We start from the raw sequence: 23951 nt of genomic DNA on the forward strand, positions 1-23951 counted from the left end.
GGTTGCTTATTCAAATAGAGAGTTAACAAAGGGTGAAAGGTTTGTTTGTTTGTTTTGTTTTATTAGATTTATATACCGCCCTACTCCCGAAGGACACAGGGCGGTGAACAGGCACAAAATAAAATACATAGATACAAAAGTTAAAAAACATAATTAAAACCAGATTAAATAATTTAGCCCGAGACAATTAAAAATCCCAATAATTTAAAACAGATTAAAATTTCGATTTAAAAGAATTTTAAAACGGGAGAAAATTAGGCTAGGCCGGCTTGCTAGAATAGGAGAGTCTTAAGAGCACGGTGGAAAGTGCGCAGATCTGGGATCCTCCGTATCTCTGGAGGGAGCTCGTTCCAGATAGTGGGTGCCCCCACAGAGAAGGCCCTCCCCCTGGGGGCCGCCAGTCGACATTGTTTAGCTGACGGCACCCGGAGGAGCCCCTCTCTATGAGAGCGTACCGGCCAGTGGGAGGCTGCTTGTGGTAGTAGCCGGTCCCGTAAATAACCAGGTCCTAAGCCATGGAGCGCTCTAAAGGTGGTAACCAAAACCTTGACGCGCACCCGGAAGACCACCAGGAGCCAGTGCAGCTCGCGCAGGAAAGGTGTCACACGGGAGCGCCATGTTGCTCCCATAACCACCCGCGCGGCCGCACTCTGCGCCAGTTGGAGGCTCTGGGTGCTCCTCAAGGGGAGCCCCATGTAGAGAGCGTTACAGTAGTCCAGGCGGGAAGTGACGAGGGCATGAGTGACTGTGTAGGGAGTCCCGATCCAGAAAGGGACGCAACTGGCGAATCAGGCAAACCTGATGACAAATCCTCCCAGTCACGGCCATAAGTGCTCTTCTAAAGACAGCCGTGAATCCAGGAGGACACCCAAGTTGCGAGCCCTCTCCGTGGGGGCCAGCGATTCGCACCCAATAGTCAGCAATTTATTTATTTATTTGTTTGTTTGTTTGTTTGTTTGTTTGTTTGTTTCAATTTCTATACCGCCCTTCTCCAAATAGGACTCAGGGCGGTGAACAGCCAAAGTAAAAAAAAAACAGGACATACAAAATTTAAAAACAGTTTAAAATAATTAAATATTTTGACCGTAAATTAAAACAACCCAATTTAAAATCAATTTAAAATTTAACTCAAGCCAGCCCAGCTAGTTGAAATAAATAGGTTTTCAGGGCCCGACGAAAAATCCGGAGGTCTGTTATTGTACGTATCTCTGGGGGGAGGTTGTTCCAGAGGGTGGGCGCCGCTACAGAGAAGGCTGTCCCCCTGGGGGTCACCAGCCGACATTGTCTGGCGGACGGCACCCTGAGGAGGCCCACTCTGTGCGAGCAATGGCATCAACTGACTATATTGGGACGTCGGAAACCACAGCCACTCGGTCTTGGATGGGTTGAGCCTGAGCCTGTTCCTCCCCACCCAGATCCGCACGGCCTCCAGACACCGGGACATCACTTCAAGGGCATCGTTGGGGTGGTCCAGGGTGGAGATGTACAGCTGGGTGTCATCAGCGTACTGGTGGTACTTCACCCTGAAACCACAGATGATCTCACCCAGCGGCTTTATATAAATGTTGAACAAAAGGGGCGAGAGGACCGACCCTTGTGGCACCCCACATATGAGGGGGCTCGGGGTCGACCTCTGCCCCCCTGCCAACACAGACTGCAACTGGTCAGAGAGAAAGGAGGAGAACCACCGTAATACAGTGCCCCCCACCCCTAACTCTTCCAACCGGTGCAGCATGATACCATGGTCGATGGTATCAAAAGCCGCTGAGAGGTCTAATAGGACCAGGACAGAGGAGCAACCCCTGTCCCGAGCCCTCCAGAGATCATCAACCAATGCGACCAATGCCGTTTCCGTGCTGTACCAAGGCCTGAAGCCCGACTGGAACGGATCCAGATACGTCGTTTCATCCAGGTACTGGGGGAGCTGTCGCGCAACCACACTCTCAACAACCTTCGCAACAAAACGAAGGTTGGAGACTGGACGATAATTAGCCAACACTGCTGGGTCCAGGGAAGGCTTCTTGAGGAGAGGCCTCACCACCGCCTCTTTCAAGGCGGCGGGGAAGTCACTCTCACCCAAGGAAGCATTTATAATACCCTGGAGCCAGCGTTGCATCACCTCCCAGGAAGCCAGCACTAACCAGGAGAGGCACGGGTCCAATAAACATGTCGCGTTCAGTCCACCCAGAATCCTGTTCACGTCGTCAGGGGTCACAGGATCAAACTCATCCCAGGTAACATTCTCTATTCCCTCTTTTTCCTTTCTGTGACCCAAAACCCAAACAAATATATATAGACAACACATAACATAAAAAAAATAAAAAAAAAATAAAAATAATATAAAACATACAAACAACATAAAACAAAAACTAACATAACACACAACCACATAAAATCTTCATCTCCCACCGTCTTCATTAAGACACGCCTCGTTTCCAAGAGTGGGGGAGAGGGGACCCCGTCTATCAGCTGGGTCATCTCTTCATTGGCGTAATTCTGGTTTCAATTGAACAACTACAGGTTCTTCATCCCCGCACTCGGGCTCATCTTCCCTTTTATGTTCAGAGTCCAATGTAATCATCCTTTCTACTCCTTCACCAGTAAGATCTCGACTTTTCTTCTGTACCTCCACCAAAGATGGAGAAATATCTTTCATTGGTTTTCTTTTCCTCTTTGGTTTTGGACCTAAACCTCCGACCGCCCCTCCTTCTTCCTCTGGTGTTGATGTATATATTTCAATTCCACCCATTTTGAGTAATTGTGATCTTAATTCACTTTGTTCTTCCTCTTTTTCCAAAAAGCCAAGCTCATGGAAGTATTGGACCACATCCATTTCTATTGTAAATATATGCATTCTATTTTTATAGAAAAATTTCATTCACTGTGGTGGTCTCCAATTATACTTAATACCTCTATCTCTTAATATTTTAGTAATTGGCTTCAGATAATATCTCCACGATCTTTCCTCTCTTGAGATATCTTGAAAGACTTGGACCTGTTTTCCCTCTAGCTTCAGCACAGCATCACCATTTTCTCTAATTTTTGCCATTACTTGTAATTTATCATTAACACTTGCAAATCTCACCAAAACATTTCTTATTATTTCACGTTGTCCTCTAAATCCAATTCGATAGACACTTATCAAATCTGTAGTTGTAAAATTTTTATCCAATCCAAGTTCATTAAGCCATTTCAAAACACGTTGTTTAACATTGTCCACTTTTTCTTCCACTATGCCTCTTATAACAATGTTGGACTTCCTAACTTCTTCTTCCAAAATACATATTCTTCTATCCTGTTTTTCATTTTTAAAAAAGATTTCAGTTATTTGCTTATCAATTTTTTTTGTTTGCACTTGTAGTTGGTCTACATTATCTTTTATCACTGTTACTTCTGCTGTGTATTTAGCAAAATTAACATTAATTTCTTGAACAATTTGTTCCAGCTGATTGGATCTTTCCTTCTTTTCTTCATCCATTTTTAAATGTATTTTTTGAAATTCTGTATCCATTATTTCAATTTTATCACTTAATTTGTTTAATGCCAACACAGTTTGAGCTGAGTCAATACTAGCTTGAGAAATCTGTTTGACCTTAGATCGCACCGATTCATCTTTAGATGGATCCATCTTAATAACTCCTATAATTTTTGACCAAATATTTCTATAACCTTATTCACAGTTCAAAATCAATGGGTCATCAACTTGTATTTAAGATGTTAAATTATTGTAGAGGAAAATCTTTAATCATCAATTCTGTACCATAGATACTCAGAAGGGTCTTTTCAGAAGGACTTGGGCTTATTTTACTTTCACTTTAAAAAGCCAGAGACGACAAATAAAGCATTAAAGAGTCCCAAATTTTAAAAAAGTTGAAAGTCCAAGTTATTGAAGGCTTGCTTACAATTGCTTCTTGCGCCAGAGGCAGTGTAAAATACAAACAGTGAAATTCCTGTAGTCACGTTAATCAAGATCAGTTACACTCCTCAGCGCCATTTTGCCCGCTGCGAACTTCAAACAGCAAACATGCTTTAGATTACTTTAAAACTTTTAACTTTTAGTCCACAATTTTCACAGTGTCTTCAAAAAAAAGGATAATTGCTTTCAAATTTTCAGACGATCCCACAAACAAGCCATTTAAATATTCGGCTGTTCCAAAAAAAAGGTTCCTGTTCTCCACGTTTATGTCGACTCCAACATTCAGGCAGCTCTCATATATCTTATTTTTATCTTATTCAAACATAGTCATAAAACTTAATTTGCTGCCCTTCGCCCTGCCGACATTTTTTGCAGATCCAGCTCACAATTAAATTCTAATTTATTGTTTTTCAGACCTCTTTAAATTATCGTCTCGCCGTTTCATCACCCCCTCTGCTCACTTTTATCCCCCGAAGGGAAAGCACTTTAAAAGAAAACCTCAATTAAAAGCAGTTCAGGGTGACTGACCACATCAATCTTAATCCAACCAAGACAGGAACTCTTCAATAACGCACCTAGTTGTTATCGGACTTCAAAAATGCTGTTTATTTTATTTTCATCCTCTTTCAATTTTCCATATTCCGCAGAGAGACGAAGACAATGTCTTCTAAGCCACAGCCATGGACATGCCCCCCCCAGGTAACATTCTCAAGACCTGCCTCAGTCATCCCCCCTGGAACTACCCAGTTGGAGTCATATCTTCCCGAATCTGAGTGATTTTGTCATGCAGATATTGAACAAAATCCTCAGCTCTACCCTCCAAGGGGTCCTCCCGGGCTTCCTGGTGGAGCAGGGAGCGGGTTACCCTAAACAGAGCAGCCAGGTGATTATCTGATGACGCAATAAGAGCAGCAAAATATGTACATTTTGCTGCTTTTATTGCCACTAGGTAATTCTTAATATGAGATCTTACCAGTGTCCGGTCAGATTCAGAAAGACTGGCCCTCCAACTACTCTCTAGGCGTCTTTTCTGGCGCTTCATCTCCCTCAGCTCCTCAGTGAACCAAGGAGCTAGGTGAGATCGGCGCTGGGTCAGAGGCCGCAAAGGCACGACCCGATCCAGAGCTCCAGCGGCCGCCCTATCCCAGGCGGCCACTAGGTCCCTAGTCGAGGCGTGTGCCAGAGCCTCGGGAAATGGCCCAAGCTCCATCTGGAACCTATCAGGTTCCATCAGGCACCTGGGGCGGAACCATTTTACCGGCTCCGCCTCCCTGCGATGGGGTATAGCGGTTCGAAGGTCAAGGCGAAGGAGAGAATGATCCGACCATGACAAGGGCTCGGTGACTATGTCCCCTATCTCAAGATCACTTGACCACTGTCCAGAGACAAAAATCAGGTCCAGCGTGTTTCCCCCTGTGTGGGTAGGGCCATGAATTAACTGGGTCAGGTCCATAGCTGTCATGGAAGCCATGAACTCCCGAGCCACCTCCGACGTCTCACCCACAGATGGCAGGTTGAAATCCCCCATGACCATAAATCTGGTCATGGGGAAGGAAAGGAAGTAACAGATTGAAGTAAAGCCACAGAAAGAGAGGTAGAACCAAAACCAGCATCCCCACGTGCCCGTGCCAGAACACGGGACTTGATAGGGAAGCAAAAGTAATTGAGCAATAGAACATTGAGCAGGAAGAGTTTGGGGAAGGTTCACCCACGCCTGAATAAAAAGAGTTCCAGTGTAATCAGAATCAATAACACCAGGGACCACAAAGCACCCCTTTTTATGAGCGGAAGATCGAGGCAAGATAAGACCCACTAAACCAGAGGGAAGAGGGCCTTTAAATTGAGAAGGAATCAATTTAACCTCCAAGGGAAATTTAAATTCCACAGATTCCTGAGTTATTAAATCGAGCCCAGCACTACTTGCTGTGGCTGGGGCTGCAAAAGAGAGGCTGGAGGGGGGAGACATGACTACGGGAAAGGCACTCTTTTGGCTCTGGGTGGGTGCCACACCCATTGGCAAGTTTCCCGACTGAAAACGGCACTGATTAGCCCAATGAAATCCTCTTTTACAAATTGGATATTTTTTAGAAGGGCGATTTTGAGAGGCTGCAGGAGTTGAGCGACAGTCCTTTTGAAAATGTTTACCACATTTAAAGCAATTGCCAGCAGGACGTTGCCCTTTTTGTATAGCAGCAGCCAAAAGTTGCATTTTATAAATTTGAGAACCAATATCCTGGCAAACCCGCAACATATCAGCCAGAGTATAATGATTGGTAGCTTTTAAGGGCTGCAAGGCTCGCTTACAATCTGCATTGGCATTTTCAATGGCCAACTGCCGAAGAAGTTCCCCTGCCGCCTCCTGATAATCAAATTGTTGACGAATAGCTTTAGATAATCTCTCTACAAAATCAGCATAGGGCTCACTAGCCCCCTGTCTAATGTTGGAAAAATTTGCTCGTGCTTCCCCAGCCTGCGGAACCTTTAAAAAGGCACAAAAAGCACATTCAGAAACAATAGTTAAAGTGGCGGGGGAAGCCCAATTTGGGCAGGAATTGTAGCAAATTGACCTGAGCCAAAAAGTTGTTCCACCGTGTATGCTCCCCCACCTCCCAGAGCAGCGGCTTGAGCATGTCTCATAAATTCACTTTCCCAAACAACATATTGCATTGAAGTCAAAATCATTCGGAAAACTTGCTTCCAATCCTCAGGAATCATAGTATATCCATTTTTTATCCCTTCTACCAAGCCTCTAGTAAAATTACCACTGATGCCATACTCTGTAACAGCCTTTTTTAGTTTCCTCAAAATTTGATAAGGTAACCCTTCCCATTCCGCTATCTGCTGTCCTGCCAATTGGCCTTGGCCCTGATGATATTGTACAGGACATACAGACAATAATTCAGCAAGTTCTGCCCCAGGCATGGAGGAATCTCGTTTGCAGGATTCTACCATTTTTTGAAAAGAGGACTGAACAGCAGAGTCAGAAAGTTTAGTAATCTGACCTGTGTCAGTAGGAGCTGAAGGAGGCAGAGTCAAATAGTCCAGTGAGGAAGGAGGACAGACAACAGCATTGGAGTAACATGGAGGTGGAGGAGTTAAAAGAGACAGTTCAGTATTTCCAAAATTTTTCCACTGCATAGCGACATAAATGCCATGCATGCAAAATCTCTACCTTAGTTCTTGGCTCAGTATGTAAAACCTTCCCAATTTTTTCCCAATCAGATAATTTTAAAGACCCCTTTTCAGGATACCATAAACACTGATTCGCAATCTCCTGGACCAGCCGTAAGAGACTGCGTTGTGATACATCAGTGTGATTTTTCTTAAGTAAATAGCTTAATTCTTCAGCATGCTTCCTTTGTTCCTCAGAAAGCGTAGACCCCATTACTTACAGAAACCTTTAAAAGGTTGAAGAAACCACGAGGGCTGTCAGTGCACCAAATCCTTGCCGGACGAAGCAGGGGTCCCTGGTCAAGCGCCACTTGTTGAAAATGACCACACAGAACGGTTGAGGAAATATGTGGTAATTTATTGCTTTACAGAGTGACATTATATAGTTTGTTACTACAAGTTACAGCGTATTTGGCAGCATATCATTGGCTCACAGAATCTTCCAGGTAACTTAAATCTTTGGTTAACCATTATTGCTTGCTTAAGCACTTATAATGTTTAGCTATAGTTAAAGTATAACATATCCCATTTCCTCCTCTCTTGCTCCTCTTGTTTACAGATTTAGGGTCTTATTTTCTAATGCCATTTCCTGGCGCCTACGTGCATGTAACCTTCCTTATCTGAGGTTTGCCTTCCAAGATAGGAAAATTCCTGCACATATGCAAACTCCTACATCTAATAAAATAAATAAATGAAAAAACAGTTCTGGGTTTAGATAGTAGGTCCAATTCTTTGATTAAATGTGTATTTTGAACACCATTAATACAATTCAGAAATTGATTTAAAGACAGCCATGATGCACAAGTGGATGGGATTCTAATGCCATAAATGTTAAATGATTACACAAATGGTAATCTAGATTGAAATTTTATGTGCAAGACTAGAAGAGGGCACTTTATCACCTGTATAACCTCTGTAGGTCCTTTATGAGATTGGACATAATGGAGACCAGAATACTCATCAATAGAAATGCAAATTTCTTTCACAAAGTGAAAGAAGGCTAAAACTTACTAAGAATGGTTGCAGGAATTGAGTATATCTAGTTTAATGAAAAGAAGGTGACATGATAGCAGTGTTCAAATTTTTAAGGGGCTGCCACAAACAAGAGGGGGTCAACTTATTCTCTGAAGGACCTGAAGGCAGGACAAGAAGGAATGGATGGAAACTAATCAAGGGGAGTATCAACTTAGAATTAAGAAGAAATTTCCTGACAGAACAATTAATCAGTGAAATTACTTGCCTCTCAAAGTTGCGGGTGCTCCGACACTGGAGGTTTTTAAGAAGAGATTTGACAACCTTTTGACTGAAATGGTATAGGGTTTACTGCCTGAGAAGGGAGTTGAGCTAGGACACCCCCAAAGTCCCTTTCAACTCTATTCTGTTCAGTATGGTGGACTGCAATAGCATATCCAAAAAGGGGTGGGAATGCAACCCTTTTGCATAGACTTATGCAAATCAGAGTATACAAGTAATTCATGAAGTCAGAGGTACTGATGTAATGAAGATGAGACTACAAAGCCAATTGCATCATTAAAAATGCAGAAGCTATGTATTAGAATAGCCATTACTGTTAATTTTTTTATTTATAAGTGTAGCTCCCTTGGTCTTGATTTTCTGGAGCATTCTTCAACTTCAAACATCACTTCTGTTATCAACCTTTTATGTATTTTATTGTATTTGTTGTGTTTTGTTTGTCAAACATGTACAAGATAGCAGGTATAAGTATAAACTTAAAGTAAGTAAGTACAGATAAATGGGGACAGTAAGACAGGGACAGTAGGCATGCTGGTGCACTTATGCACGCCCCTTTTACGGACCTCTTAGGAATGGGGTGAAGTCCACAGTAGGCAGTTTGAGGCTGAAGTTGTGAGTGTTTGAGGCTGTAACAACGGAGTCAGGTAGAGCATTCCAGGCGTTGACCAGTCTGTTGCTGAAGTCATATTTTCTGCAATCAAGTTTGGAGCAGTTTATCTTGAGTTTGTATCGATTGTTTGCCTGCGTATTATTGTGGTTGAAGCTGAAGAAGTCAGATAAGACGTTGTAGCAGACAATTTTGTGTACTATGCTTAGATCGGAACCACAGGTGGCTCAGTTCCAAATTGTCCAAGCCCAGAATTTCAAGTCTAGTGGCATAAGGGATTCTATTGTGAGTACAGGAGTGGAGTACTCTTCTCGTGAAATACCTCTGGACCCGCTCAATCGTGTTAATGTCCAATATACAGTGTGGATTCCAGGCTTATGAGCTGTATTCAAGAATTGGTCTGGCAAAGGTTTTGTATGCCCTAGTTAGCAATACAACGTTACTGGAGAAGAAGCTTTGCAAGATTAGGTTAACAATTCTTAATGCCTGTTTGGTAATACTGTTACAGTGAGCTCTGGGGCTTAGATTGTTTGAGATGAGTACTCCTAGGTCCTTGACAAAGTGAGGGTCATCTACAAGATCGTTTCCGCACAACAAATGGGGGGGGGGGCAGGGATTTTTGCTACCGGTTCTCTGAACTACCTGCCTCCATCGCTACCGGATTGGGCGATCCGGTCTGAATGGGAGCATTTCACCCCTGGGCCCTCCCTATTTTGACTACCGTATTTTTCGGAGTATAAAACGCACTGGAGTATAAGACGCACCTGCCTTTTTTGTTTGTTGTTTTTTAAGTTTTTTTTTATTTTTTTAGACAAACACACATACAAACATACAATGTATTTTCTTTGAACAGAGTATTTGGCTGGTTCACAAATTTAAACAGTATTTAGTCATTTCAATTAAATTTACAATTTCTATATTTCCTTTTTGCCATATTTATTCTTCATCTATTTTTTAAAAAAAACCAATATTACCCTTCATCCTCATCTCTAATCTTAATCAAATTCAATTTTTCCTTTCTATTCTATATTATACCCCTTCCCATTGTCATCTATTTTTATATCCATCCTCGCATTGGTTAATTATGTAATATTACAGTTGTTTAATACAAATTCAACATTTTTATATAAATCAATTAGTTATATAACTATCTTTTTTGTATATTAATCAATATGAACATGAATATTCCAATTATTTCCATGCAATCCAATTTCTTACAAATCAATTAATTATATTTACCAATAATAATAAATAATTTCCCCCATATATTCCTCCAAACCACAACTTAACCATTTCTGCTTTCAACACAATATACAATTAATAGTATCTCAATTATTACAATTACCTAGTTAAATAGAGCTTTCCCCTTATGTTACTCATTTTCACATCTTAAACTCTCCCAATAACCCAAAGTTTTGCCCATATAGAAAAATATTCCAATTATTATTCATTTCATTTTTACAATTTTATATTTTTACAATCATGATTTCCCATTTATTTCTTACTACTATTCATATTTCAATTCTAAATATGTGTAACATCTTTCTCTTTCATTTCTTTTTCTTTTTCTCCCTTCCCATTTTTCTTTTTGCCTTTTTTCTTTTGTGTTTTAAAATCTTGAACTCTCCTCTTTTGCCCTAAATTTCCCATTGTTTGCACCTACCTTTTTTCATGAGGAAAAAGAAATCTCTCTGCCTCATTTTGCCAGGTTGCAGCAAAGAGCCTGCTTTACTTTCAGTTTCGTTTTTCAGCATAGCTAGGGAAAAAAAATCTGCTCCAGCACTCTTTGCAGCAAGCAGCAGAGCCCTGCGCAAAACAGCTGAGGGCAAATGAGCTGAGAGTCAGGAGGCCGATCTAATCAACTTGTGCTAATTAACCTATGCTGAAGCTGAAAGGAGCTGTTTTTTCTTGCTGTTTGCGTGCAAGGAAGTAACTGCTGCGAGGCACAGGCCGAAGAGTGGGGGCCAGTGGGTGGGCAGGGCTACATTCGGTGTATAAGACGCACCTAAATTTTCACCCCCTTTTGGGGGGGGTAAAAAGGTGCGTCTTATACTCCAAAAAATATGGTATTTGTTGCCTGTTGGACAGGAATACGGCTATCCACTAGTGTAGGGATCTGGATTCGGGCGATCCGGTCCAATCCGGGAGCATTTCATCCCTGCCCCAAACAGAGCTTCAGAAAAGAAGCCCCCAAACAGAGCTTCGGGAAAAAAAGCCCCCAAACAGAGCTTCGGAAAAAAAGCCCCCAAACACAGTTTCGGAAAAAAAGCCCCCAAACAGAGCTTCAGAGGCTTTTTTTCTGAAGCTCTGTTTCAGAAGCTCTCAGAGGCAGAAAGAAAAAACAAAATAAAGCAAGGCACAGAGCTCACAACCAAGGAACCTGTTGCTAAAATTCACCTCTGGGAACAGCTGATTGGGGGTATTCCGGGAGGCCGATCCACCTGCCAATCAGATTTTTTCTTATTTTCGTCCCCAAAAACTAAGGTGCATCTTATACTCCAGAGAGTCTTAAACTCTGAAAAATATGGTAGTAAGAAAGAACTGTGACATTTAGGGACAGTTCGCAGACAATGGTCTCAGGAAAAGCAAGCTCCTGTGTAATATTTATCTTTTTCAGACCTAGGGACTTTTTATAGAAGATAGCAACACCACCCCCTCTACGATTATCACGATCAGACTGGAAAATGTGATAATTACTTACTGTAATAATGGAGTCTGGAAAGGATACATTTGTCTCACAGACAAAAATAAGGTCGAATAGGGCCACACTTAGAAGCAGGAGGAATTTGAGCATTTTGTTTGCGTGGCTTCTTGCATTAAGTAGTTTGCATTTTAGGCCTGTAGGGGTGGACCTGGAGGAAGTTGGGGGCGTGCATGCTTAGTTTTGCTTGATGGGGGGGGCATTGTTGGGACGTGGGCCACTGATCTTGGGTTTGATACAGTCAGCACGGTAGTTTATGTACAGGTCAGTCTCTCCTTGGTCCTGGTGTCTTTTGAGCTCCAAACGGAGCTCGTGGGTGCGGGCACATTGCAGTATGGATAGGTCGGGCTGTGAAGTTTCCTATGGTTTGTGCAGCTTTTGACAAGTGAATTTATTGTGGAAATGAATTTGCCTTTGCTGGTTTTTCTCTTGCAAACGACTGCAGAAGTGTGGGGCCACCAAGCCGTACTGTTCTTGAACTCGGGGCTGTCGCGGGAAACATCGATGATTCGAACATTCCTTTGCCTTCTAAGCATTTTTATGGCTGCACTGACATTTTTATTGCTTTCCAAGAGACCCAGGAAAGATAATAGGGGAGATTGAGAATGATCTGTTTAGTCTAGCCTAGCTAATCCCACATTCTCCTTCTTGTATTCGCAGCCATTGTGCAATGGGAAATGAATGAAACAATTGAATAGTATCATCTATGCAACTAAGTAGCACTGATGTTAAATATATAATATAAGTAATTAGGTTTCACATTTAGCCATGCACTAAAATGAATGGCTAGGTTATGGCCCAGTCTATTTATTTTAAAGCAATTTGACTACTTCAGTAAGTCATGGTTTAATAAGCATGAGTTAAGGTACTGTAAACACGATTGCAATGTCTCTGAATTATGGTCACTGGACAATCTTGCATATATAATATTCCCTTGATTTTATATTAATTAATCTGGGAAAACAACCATTCCCTAATTTGTTCTTATCAGAAAAAAAAATGGACTTCCTGTTTGCTGTTTGTCGCTGCCAGACGTTCCTTCGGGATCGTCAGCTTCCACTGCCTGTCAGAGCCGCCTTCACAACGGAATGGTGGCTCGAAAAAACTCCGTTTCCATGAGGAAACGGAGATAGAGCCGGCAGGGGTGGGTAGAACTCTCTGCAGAGTCCCAAAAGTTTTTCCTTTACTTTTGGGACGGAGCGGATGAGATGCCCCGTATCCCCAGCCGCTGCTCCGGGCTTTGGGAGACCTCTGCTGATGCAGAGCCAGGCGTCAAAAGCAAGCCTGCAAATTTAACAGACTACTCAAAGAAAATGTGAGCTGGACCTGTAATACTGAACTGCAAGTATTTTACTGATTTTTTAAAAGAAATTATTTAAGAGAGAGGAGGAAAAGAAAGAGGAAAAAAAAAAAGCCTTTTAAAAAATGGCGTCGGCTGGAGGAGAGGCAAAAAGGGAAAGTCCTTCCGTTTTTTATTACTACAATGTAGCGGAATAAATACCACTGGCTACATTTGTAGACAAAACTTCGCTCCTGTGTTTTTTTTCTCTTTTTCTCTCCCTTGGAGACCAGATATTGTTGTTGATTGGAAAGAAGTTTTTCTTGCTTTTTTTTTTTTTTTTTTAACAAAGTCTGCCTGGGCAGAAACATGGCACCGAGACTCATAAAGTCAGATAAACAAGAAGGGGGGGGGATTCCCCCACCCACAACTTAAAGGAACAAGTCTTAATTCTTCAGTCTGAGAAACCTGATTTTAATATAATAGAATTTTTTATAGAAGAGATTGAAAGAAGGGAGGAGATTGTGAATCAGCAATTTGAAAAATTTAAGCAGGAAATTAAAGAATTGGTGAAATCTATGGCTAATGGTTTTACAGAATTTATGATGCAGTTGGACACAAATACTAATGTACTAGAGTCTAAAATGGAAGGAATTCAAGATAAATTGGACAATAGAATCCAAAAAATTGAAAATGACTTGATAAATTTTCAGGATAATAGCTTAGAAGAAAAATCTAAAATGAATGCTGATCAAAAGTATGGTAACGCAGAAAATCTGCAACAGAAGATTGAAAAAGAGATTTTAATGGCACAATATAATTTCACAGAATATGCGATAAAATTAAGAGGTTTGCAGGAAAATAATAGAGATGATTTAAGGAAAATATCTTCTGAATTTCTAGCTGGGATTCTAAAGGTTCAACCTGATGAAGTGTTCTGTAGGATTGACAGAGTTTATCGAATTAACTCCTGGATTGCCAAGCATAGGCAATTGCCTAGAGATGTGGTGATTTATTTTACAGACAGAGAAATTAGGAATAACATCGTGCAAAATTCCTTCAATTCTAAGTTGCAATTGCATGGAAGAAAGATTTGGATTTACAAGGAACTCCCACCTAAGATATTGATGGAAAGGAAGAAATTTGGTTTTCTGGTGAATGAGTTAAAAAAGAGAAATATCTTATACAGGTGGGACGCCCCAGTTGGTATTATATTTAGATATCAAGGAGAAAGATATCAGCTAAACACTGTTGAAAGAGCGGAAGAATTTTATCAAAATAGGTTGAAAATGAACTTAACATCTTCAGGTATAATACAGGATAAGCAGAAGGAGCCGGAAATAAAGGTAAAATATCGAAATATAGAGACTGTACCAGAAGAATTGCCTTTGGATTTATTGGATACCCCAGCTGGACTATCTACAAATCTGAGAGAAGTGGCATCTAACCTTAAGGTGATGACTTATCAAGGCAAGGATAAGCATGGAAACCAATTAGGTGAAATACAAGGGATAAAAAAGAAATATGAGATACAAAAACAAAACCAACAAGACCAATCTACAAAGCAGAACAAAATCCGACCGGATGATACACAATTTGTAGAAAAGAAACCAGGATGGAAAACTAACCCACAAAAAGAAAAGAAAAAAAAAAAAAGAAATAGGTGGCATAAAAATAGAAATTTCTAAATCAGGCAACAGTGAAGCCAGTGACTTTAAAATATGAATTATTATGTGTAAACACAGAAGAGGCGACATATTGGTTAATATCATCCTGAAGATTGTGGCAGATCTCTGCATGGCCGTAATTTGGGGACGTGAAATGAGCCTTAAACTGATGGATTTGAATTATCCATTTTGGAATTTTTTTTTTGTGTTGATAAATATATTATATTATCTCGAATTACAAGGCAAGAGAATTATGCTGGGGCATGCAGAAGATCGGGTTGTTACCCACTACGATGACAGGAATTAATAATCCTGATGAAACCCATAATTATTACTATATGGAATATAATTATAATGTCACTCGGGTGGTTGTTTTTACTTTTATATATATAAGAAGATATTTACTACTGATGGGGGCAGATATGATTGAAGATTTTGAATAAACTGTTGCACCAGCAAGTTATGTTACCCGATTATGGATGTTGGTTCTACCAATCCAGTGGAAAGATTTTAAAGAAGATACTATATGGATTATAAATTTAAAGTTATTGTCTTTTCTTTTTTTTTTTATTTTATTTAGATATAATGGAAAATATAGACATAGATTTTTAAGAAGGGTGGGCAGTGAATCAATGATATTAAGAAATGTTGTGTATGGTAATTTTGCTTGATAGTGGGTGAATAAGCTAGTCAGTAGATTGATTAGTCTAAGAAAAGGGATTTTTAAGTGATATATTTAGGGGAGTGGAGGAAATGGATACAGTGGAATAAATGTTAAACTAGATTTGATGGGGAAGGCTGCTTTGAAATGTCATAGTAATATACATAGAAGATTAAATGTTAAAGTAGGACTTATTGTATAGTTTTAAAGTGGAGAAGTTATAATGTCATAGTATAATGTCTTTTTTTTTCTTTTTCCTTTTTTTCCCTTTCTTTTCTCTTTTCTCTTTTCTGAAATGTATGGATAAAGGGGGATGTTATAATATTAATAATATTTTTAGTAAGTAAAGGTCAATATCTAGAGGAGGGAGTAAGTAATCTGTTATGAATTAGTTTTTTTTTTGTTATGAAGAAGTCACGGGGGGGATGGGTGGGGTGGGGAGGGGGGGTTAGGGAGGGGGAGGGAGAGGGGGGGAAAAAAAGGGGGAAAATCTGTATTTGAAAACTTTTTCAATAAAAAAAAAAAAAAGAAAGAAAAAAATGAACATTACAGTATTATACCTGCTAAAAGTGGGCAACATTTTGGATATTGTTGGATTCTAATGCCCCTAATCTTTTAATCAATGCCAGCTGCGTTCTTTATTCTATTTAAAGCTTTATCTGAAAGGACAGTATCAGCCACCTGATTTATTTCTCTGTCTCCTTGTTTTGTTTACTATCAAGGAGGCATACTACTATTAAAATGATTGCTTTTTATCCCTGTGTTGAATGATTATGCCCCAGTTGTTTTTGGAGTTAATCTTTCTCTGCAGGTAGCATAATCATTCGAGGTAAGATGAGTTGTGAAATTGAGATAGCATGTTAATGGCTAGAAAGAATAAATAAAAATTTAGACTGTCCCACAGTTAATCATGCTTTCAGTCTAACATTTTATAGAATTATTTTGAGGAAAAATGATGTGGATAATTGTTTCCCATAACATTTTTTACAAATCTAATAAACACTGAATCTCCTTCCGACATTAACCTTTTTCATCAAAGTAGTCTTCAGAAAGATATTTCCCTAAATATAAAGGATATGTGACGATTTGTAAACTTTATTAAATTTGTTTAAAGCAGTTAAATTTTAAATGTGTCCACGGAATCAGTATAAATTGAAGTAGATTTGGCTACATTTTAAGCGATATATTTTACTGTAAATTAGTTTTTGAGTATATTATATTGAATATATTAGTTTTTCATGTATATCCCATGAAATAAATCCTTTTTTTACCTGGTTTGCAATATGAATTAACAGGGGACTTGTAGCCAAAGCCAAACAAGATAAAACTTTGGGTGGAAAAAGAACGTAAACCGGGGAATCCTAGCGGTGAAGAAGCGGCCGGATGAAAAAGGCGACGATGAATGAAAACCTCAAGGGGAGGAGATTCAGAGGCCGGAGCGCCGGGCGAGGTGGGGCTAAGTGTTGCGTACGCGGTTGGCGACTTTTGTGAGGCAGCGGAGGCAGCGAATAGGGCGGCTGCTATGCGTGAAATGGGAAGGTGGCGACACTGGGAAATTGCGACGCCCTCAGCAGCAGTAGCGACTTCGTATTCATGGAGATTTTCCATCCTCCTTTTCTGTATTTCTCTACCTTTCTTAAGGTGGTGGTGGCGGCGGCAGCAACAACAACAGCGGAAGTGACGGTCAGTGTGGGGTGCTTGTCGTTGGGGGAAGATGCCGACTGTGGCTGTTCTAGGCAAACCAGAAGGTAAACAACTGTGACAGGGAAGGGAGAGGCAGGGATTCTGGGAGGGGGACGAAGCAGGGCCCGGCAAAAGCCAATGCCCTCACGTTACCGTCGAGGCCTTTCTCACGAACGCGTTGACGAAGAGATATCCTAGGCGCAACACCTCAGTTGCAATGTCCAGCTACTTCAGCCCCACTGTGAGACTCTTCTCTATCGTTATGACCCCCAAAGACCGCCCCTCTTCGTAGGGTCAGCGGGAGGATCTGTGATTTCAGCGCTGCCGAGAGGTATGTGAAGCTAGGAGCGGGATGTTCTCCCTCGTTGCTCTCCCTGCTCCTGGCCTCCTCTGCTGTTCTTTGAGCGTTACTTGGGTTGTACTTTTTCCTTTGGATCCTTCTCGGATAAAGCTTTCCTACTTCTCACACTCTGGCCCAAAATGAACGCTTAAACTAGGCCTTTTTATTTTTCTCTGAATTTCTTTCTTTTTTTTAATAATTTTTTTATTTATTTAAAAATACAGAATAAAACAAGTAATTACAAGACATACAAAACATGTAAACAAAAAGTCAGGTATCTTATCAAAGTTGTCACAACTGTAATCTATTGTATATTTGTCATTTGTATATTTGACTCCTCCCTAATTGGGTCTTTCTCATTTTGTCTACTTTTTTTAAGTCACTGTTGGCCTACATTAAGTAATTTGTGTTTCTATATCTATCTTGGGTTGCATTGGTTGTCTCCTAGTCCTGTTTTTTCCTTTTCCTATCTTCCAACCAAGTGTACCATTTATCCCATACTAGATAATAGTCATGTTCCTCTTTATCTTGAAGTTCCTTTGTGAGTCTGTCCTTTTCTGCACATTCCATGATACTTTTCTCTGAATTTCTAATGTGGAAGGGGCAACTTTTTTTAAAAAAAGGGGAAATCGCTGAAATTTCCACTAGAAAAAGGCTGGAAAGATTTTCTGTTTATAGATGGTACTATCCCACGTTGGGGAAGGGAGTTGGGATTTGGGGTTTTTTGGCTACTTTTCTAGATAACAGAATATATGTAATAGCTTTAGGAATAAACAAAAAGCATCTTTTATATTCAGATATATATTGTTCTGGCATTTATTTTCTCTCTTAATTTAGCAAAACAAAAAGGTGGAAAAACAGTATGAGTATGGGCTCCCTGTGTAAATGTATTAGTGATGTTTCCAGAGAACTTCAATCTATTATATCTAAAATAAGTTATCCATTTTTTCTGTCTCTGGGTTAATTCTGAGTGAATTGAACTATTTAGCTTTAATTTCAGTTTAGCTTCATCCTGTCCCCTCCCAGCAATATTTGGAAAATGTTTCAAAAGTTCTGTTGGCGTGTACTTGATACTTTAATTCAGTATTGACAGTCTTTAATCCTGCATTCAAGTAATTGGCATTATCCTAGTTAACTTTGAATTTTGATCTGGTGTAATAGTGTAACTTTCCTTGAGCTCACTTAACTGCCATCCAGTTAAACAGAGAAAAAGGAAAAATAACTTATTTTGAGATAATACATTTATATTCTGCAATACTGACCTCTTGTTTTGTATGTATCAGTGAAGAATATCTTTTTTGCAGTGCATATTTTGTAACAATATTAAAAATAGTTTTCTGGGTCATTTTTCAAATAATTGTCAGTAGGGCACCAGTGCATCATTTTTTAAGAAAAACAAAATATGCTACACGGTTAGTCCACAGTTGACTTTCAGTTAGTCTAATTGATTGTATAATGAAAATTATAAAACATAATTTTATAGTGAAAATTATAAAAATAGAAATAAGTGTTGGCCTTAAATATAAGATTATATTTATGAAATAATATGGATGTATTCCCATGACATCACTTCATCCGTATGTCATTAGTGATTCCAATATGAATACAGTGTGCATACTTACTTTCAGTTTTTTGTACAAGTAGTCCTTAACTTACAACCACAATTGGGAACAGAATTTCTGTTAAGCAAGACAGCTAAGCAAGTTGCGCCCAATTTTACAACCTTTTTTTGCCATGGTTGACTCTTAAATGAATCACATGGTTGTTAACTTTGCTTTTGGAAGCCGACTGGGAAGATTGCAGATGGCAATCACATGTCCCTGGGATGCTGCAACCATTGTAAATAATTCTGGCTACCAAGAGCCTGAATTTTGATCACCTGATTGGATGCTGTGACAGTCATAAATGCAAGGATCACTTGTAAGTCAATTTTCAGTGCTATTGTAACTTCAAATGGTAGCTAAACAAATGGTTGTAGTTGAGGACTATCGGTACATAAATAATTAATTTAATTAAAATTAAATAATTTCTAGAGTGGCTGTTTTACATTCATAATTAACTGGTTCTAGGCAAAAAATTTAAATGTGGGAAAAATAATTCATTGCAGTTGCTATATCATGTTAATTTTTATTTTTAATGATAAATAAGATTTATTATTATTCCTAGACATAAACTGTTATATGCTGTTATGAGCCTTGCTGATTAGTAGAACATGTTCACATTTTGCCCTGCAGAATATTGGAAACTGGAATCCATACTTTTGGAGAATGCCCAGGTTGGCGAAGACAGTATTAGCACCTGGAAATCTGCATGGTCTTAATTTTGCTTTTTTAAGTATAGGGTGGTAGATATATCTATATGTTACTGAAAATCAGTAACATATAAAATCAGCATGTTGTATCACTAGAAACTAGGCAAAATCTGGACTAAGTATGAAAACAACAGGAATTTGGAAAGGTGTCGTTGTAGTTTTCAATTCATATTCTGTACCTGTAAAAAAACTGGATTGTAGCAATTGAAATATGATTATTATGTGTGTAGTTGAGAGTATTTGATGGACCTGGATGGATATATGGCTAATGCTAATGCATTAGCATTAACATTAGCATTACATCCTCCCGTGCAATGCAGCATATCGGGTAGCAAGGGGTCTCCATATTTTCAGTTTGGGGTGAATACTTCAACATCTTGCCATGTGATATTTAAAGTATTTAAGTCTTCTATGAACGTTCTTCACTATGTATTTTGAGGGTGTCTTCTTAGACGTTTGGCATTGAGGGAGTTCATCTCATTGCCATCTTCATGTGGAGAATATGACCTTGCAAGTTAGAGTTTTCTGCGTGTGACAGTGTTATATAATTTGAAAGAGAAACTCTTTTGGATCACTACTTTATTAGTAACATGGTCAAAATAGCTAATCTTTAGGATTCAGCGAAGGCATCCTTTTGGAAGACATTGAGTCTCTTAATACTTGCTGACACCTTCCAGATCTCACTGGCATAAATGGTTGTCGGGATCACTATAGAGGCAAGCAAACAGAATTTAATTTTCCGTAATGTAGATGAATTAGAAATTATTGGAAAATTCTATTCAGAGCTATACAAAGATCAAGGTCACTCAAAAGTAACAACATCCACAAAAGAGGAAATGCCTGATATCCTAGCGGAGGAAGTTTAGATTAGATTAGATTAGATTAACAGAGTTGGAAGGGACCTTGTAGTCATCTAGTCCAACCCCCCGCCCTACCTACACCAAATGGCAGTCCAATCTCTTCCTGAAAGTCTCCAGTGATGAAACTTCCACAACTTCTGAAGGCAAGCTGTTCCATTGGTTGATTGTTCTCACTGTCAGAAAATTTCTCCTTATTTCTAAGTTGAATCTCTCCTTGGTCAGTTTCCATCCATTATTCCTTGTCTGGCCTTCAGGTGCCTTGGAAGATAGCTTGACCCCTTCCTCTCTGTGGCAGCCCCTCAAGTATTGGAAGACTGCTATCATGTCTCCCCTGGTCCTTCTCTTCACTAGACTTGCCATGCCCAGTTCCTATAATCGTTCTTCATATGTTTTAGTCTCCAGTCCTCTAATCATCCTGGTTGCTCTTCTCTGCACTTTTTCTAGAGTCTCAACATCTTTTTTATAGTGTGGTGACCAAAACTGGATGCAGTACTCTAGGCGTGGTCTTACTAAGGTTTTATATAGTGGTATTAGTACCTCACTTGATCTTGATTGTATCCCTCTGTTAATGCAGGTTAGGATTGCATTGGCTTTTTTGGCTGCCGATGCACACTGCTGGCTCATATTTAGCTGCTTGTCCACTAAGACTCCAAGATCGCTCTCACAGCTACTGCTATTAAGCCTGGTTTAATCCAATCTATATGTGTACTTTTGGTTTCTCTTGCCTAAGTGTAAGACTTTACTTTTCTCTACATTGAATTTCATTTTGTTAGATAGGGCCCAGTGTTCAAGTCTGTCAAGATCCATCTGGATTTTGAGCCTATCTTCTAGGGTGTTAGCTATTTCTGCCAGTTTAGCATCATCTGCAAATTTGTTAAATTCCCCTTCTATTCCCTCATCTAAATCATTTATGAAGATATTGAAGAGTACTGGGCCTAAGACGGAACCTTATGGTACCACACTACTTACTTCTCTCCATGTAGACATAGACCCTTTAAGAACTACTCGATGGGTATGATTTATTAGCCAGTTACAAATCCATCTGATGGTGATGCTATCTATCCCACTTCTTTCCAGCTTACCAAGAGGTAGGTTGTGGTCTACTTTGTTGAATGCCTTGCTGAAGTCTAAGTATATTATGTCCACAGTATTTCGCTGGTCTACTAATTTAGTCACTGTTGAAGAATGAAATAAGATTGGTTTGGCATGATCTGTTTCTAACAAACCTGTGCTGACTGTTAGTTGTTACTTTACTCGTTTCTAGATGTTGGCAGATCTGTTTTTTTATTATCTTTTCCTGTATCTTCCCGGGTATTGATGTTAGGCTGATTGGTCTGTAGTTTCCTGGGTCTGTTTCCCCCCTCCTTTTTTTTTTTTGAAGATGGGAACCACATCAGCTCTTTTCCAGTCCTCTGGTACTTCCCCGGTGCTCCAGGATTTTTGAAAGATGTGGTACAGTGGTTCTGAGCTAGCTCCTTTAGAACTCTGGGATGTAATCCATCAGGTCCCAGTGATTTGTATTTGTCAAGATCAGACAGGTGTTCTCTTACTATTATTTTACTTATTTTAACTTTTATTTCTAGTCTGTCTTTTACAGTTATGTTTTTGGTAGATTGGGCTATAGTTTCTTTTTGTGTGAAGACAGATGCAAAGAATGAGTTAAGCAGCTCTGATGGCAGGTGGACCAAGGCAGTCACAGAATGTATTCCACTTGATAATAAGCGACCGCGAAAGAGACCTTAAACAAGATGGATCGACAACATCAATTGTGGGTCCAATTGGCAAAAGAAAACTCAAGACCTTATTGGTTGGAAAAGTGGAAAAGGCCTCCATCCTGCGGTAGATAGGCAATGACTAAAGTGATGATGATGAGATGAGGACCAGATTTTACTAATCCTCTGGAAAACAGCTATTGCTTTTCCAATGTGGAACTTTATTCCGTCACTTGACAACCACCGTTGCCAGGCGCAAGCTCAGATGAGGAAGGTTGGGTGTTGAGCTAGCAAACCATCTCTGTAAAAATTATAACCACTACAGAAACAGCAAGAATATGACTATTTCACATGAATATTTTCTTTAACTAGAAAAATGTATGATCCAGTCATATGCCCAAAATGGATGAATATTTTAAGTAGAGGAACACCTACAATATTAGTAGTGTTTAGCTTGGACTTATACAATAATATTACAGTATAACTTTCTCTTTTTTGTATATATGATCTGCAGTATATACTACTTTCAATAAAGTTAAGGAACTTGAATTATTCTACTTTTTGCTGGGTTGTAGAAGATATTCTGAGTTTGAAAGGGCCATGCCAGTTTTCTTTGGAGTTTGTTTTGAATGGGGAATGATTGGTCATTCCAATCCTTTATACAGACAAAAGCTACAAAATGTGTTTATATGTTTATTATGGATTTTTTAAAAATGCTTATTTTATAATAAATTGGATGGCAAATAGCACTCATCCTAGACTTTTGGCCTCAAGATAAATATGACTGTTCAAGAAGTTGTTTCAAATTACTGTTGTTCTCTGTGATGGAACATTCAGGGAATGTCAGGTTCTGTTTGGTGAGAGACTAACCCATGGAATATTGGGTTAAATATTCTCCTATAACACTTCAAATGGGGCCAGTTCTGTATATACTGACCCCTATATGTTATAAAGCCTTGTTTTCTTCACCACTAGCTATGCTACTGTGTTTCATAGGAGTTGCTGGTTTCTATCTTTGATTTACAAAATGGATTATGTACCTGCATGAAGATTCTCTTCTACCTTTTTTTTCCTTTTAATACAAACATTTCATCATTCATTAAACTGGGTGTCATCTTGGTACAAATTTTTTGTGTCACAACAGTTTAAACTTATCACCATATTCATTATTTATATCTACTCTTATTTTAATACTAATACCATGTTTCCCCGAAACTAGGACCTGTCTGGATAGTAAGCCCAATTGGGCTTTCAACTGAATGCGCTAAAATAACCTCCCCAAAAATAACCCTCCCAAAATACTTAGACACATGCACAGCTGCCACGCAAACAACATGACGTGAGGAGGCAAGGCTAGAGATGGGGAAAGGGAGGGGGAACATGCCCCACACGCCCCACACGCACCTGCTGTCCACGCGGAATGGCCTCACAGAGGCCAATCCCGCAAACCATGGCTCGTGCGCCCCTTCTCTTAGTGGCAGCCGCAAAGAGCGGCTGCAAAAAAACTTGCCAGCCCTAGCTCTGTCGACCTGGGACAGGGAAGAGGGGAAATGGCACCGGAGTTCCAAGCAGTGGCTGGTGCGGGCTGTCTGTGCAGCCATGAAGTGAGATTGGCATGGCTGGTTCCTGCCCGCAGAGATGCACGGCTCCCCGTGCCGTCTCTTTTCCATTGTGGGGCTTAGGCTATTCCAACATGGGTATTCACCAGTCTATTCGATAGGGACTGAGCATAATATCTCTTTAAATCTGTTGTGGACACGCCTCCTTTGCTCTGTTGTCTTTCAGTTTT

The 23951-nt window shown here is 39.8% G+C and overlaps 1 protein-coding gene across 5 annotated transcripts in view; it reads left to right on the top strand.

The window, feature by feature from the left end:
- Positions 1–23951, top strand: part of KLHL15 (kelch like family member 15) — a 90051-nt gene that overhangs the window by 6436 nt on the left and 59664 nt on the right. Inside the window, exons 2-3 of one of the 5 annotated variants that reach the window (XM_034433169.3) lie at positions 16552–16706; positions 16898–17004. The exons of 1 other annotated variant lie outside the window; for it this stretch is intronic. The gene's annotated coding sequence lies outside the window, so the exon portion shown is untranslated. Of the gene's footprint in view, positions 1–16551; positions 16707–16729; positions 17271–23951 lie in introns of those variants that run through there. 3 more of the 5 variants (XM_034433171.3, XM_034433172.3, XM_034433175.3) reach the window with 3 other exon arrangements.

Source organism: Pantherophis guttatus, chromosome 5 (assembly GCF_059756535.1).
Source record: "Pantherophis guttatus breed Tessera chromosome 5, ASM5975653v1, whole genome shotgun sequence".
NCBI lineage: Eukaryota > Metazoa > Chordata > Lepidosauria > Squamata > Colubridae > Pantherophis > Pantherophis guttatus.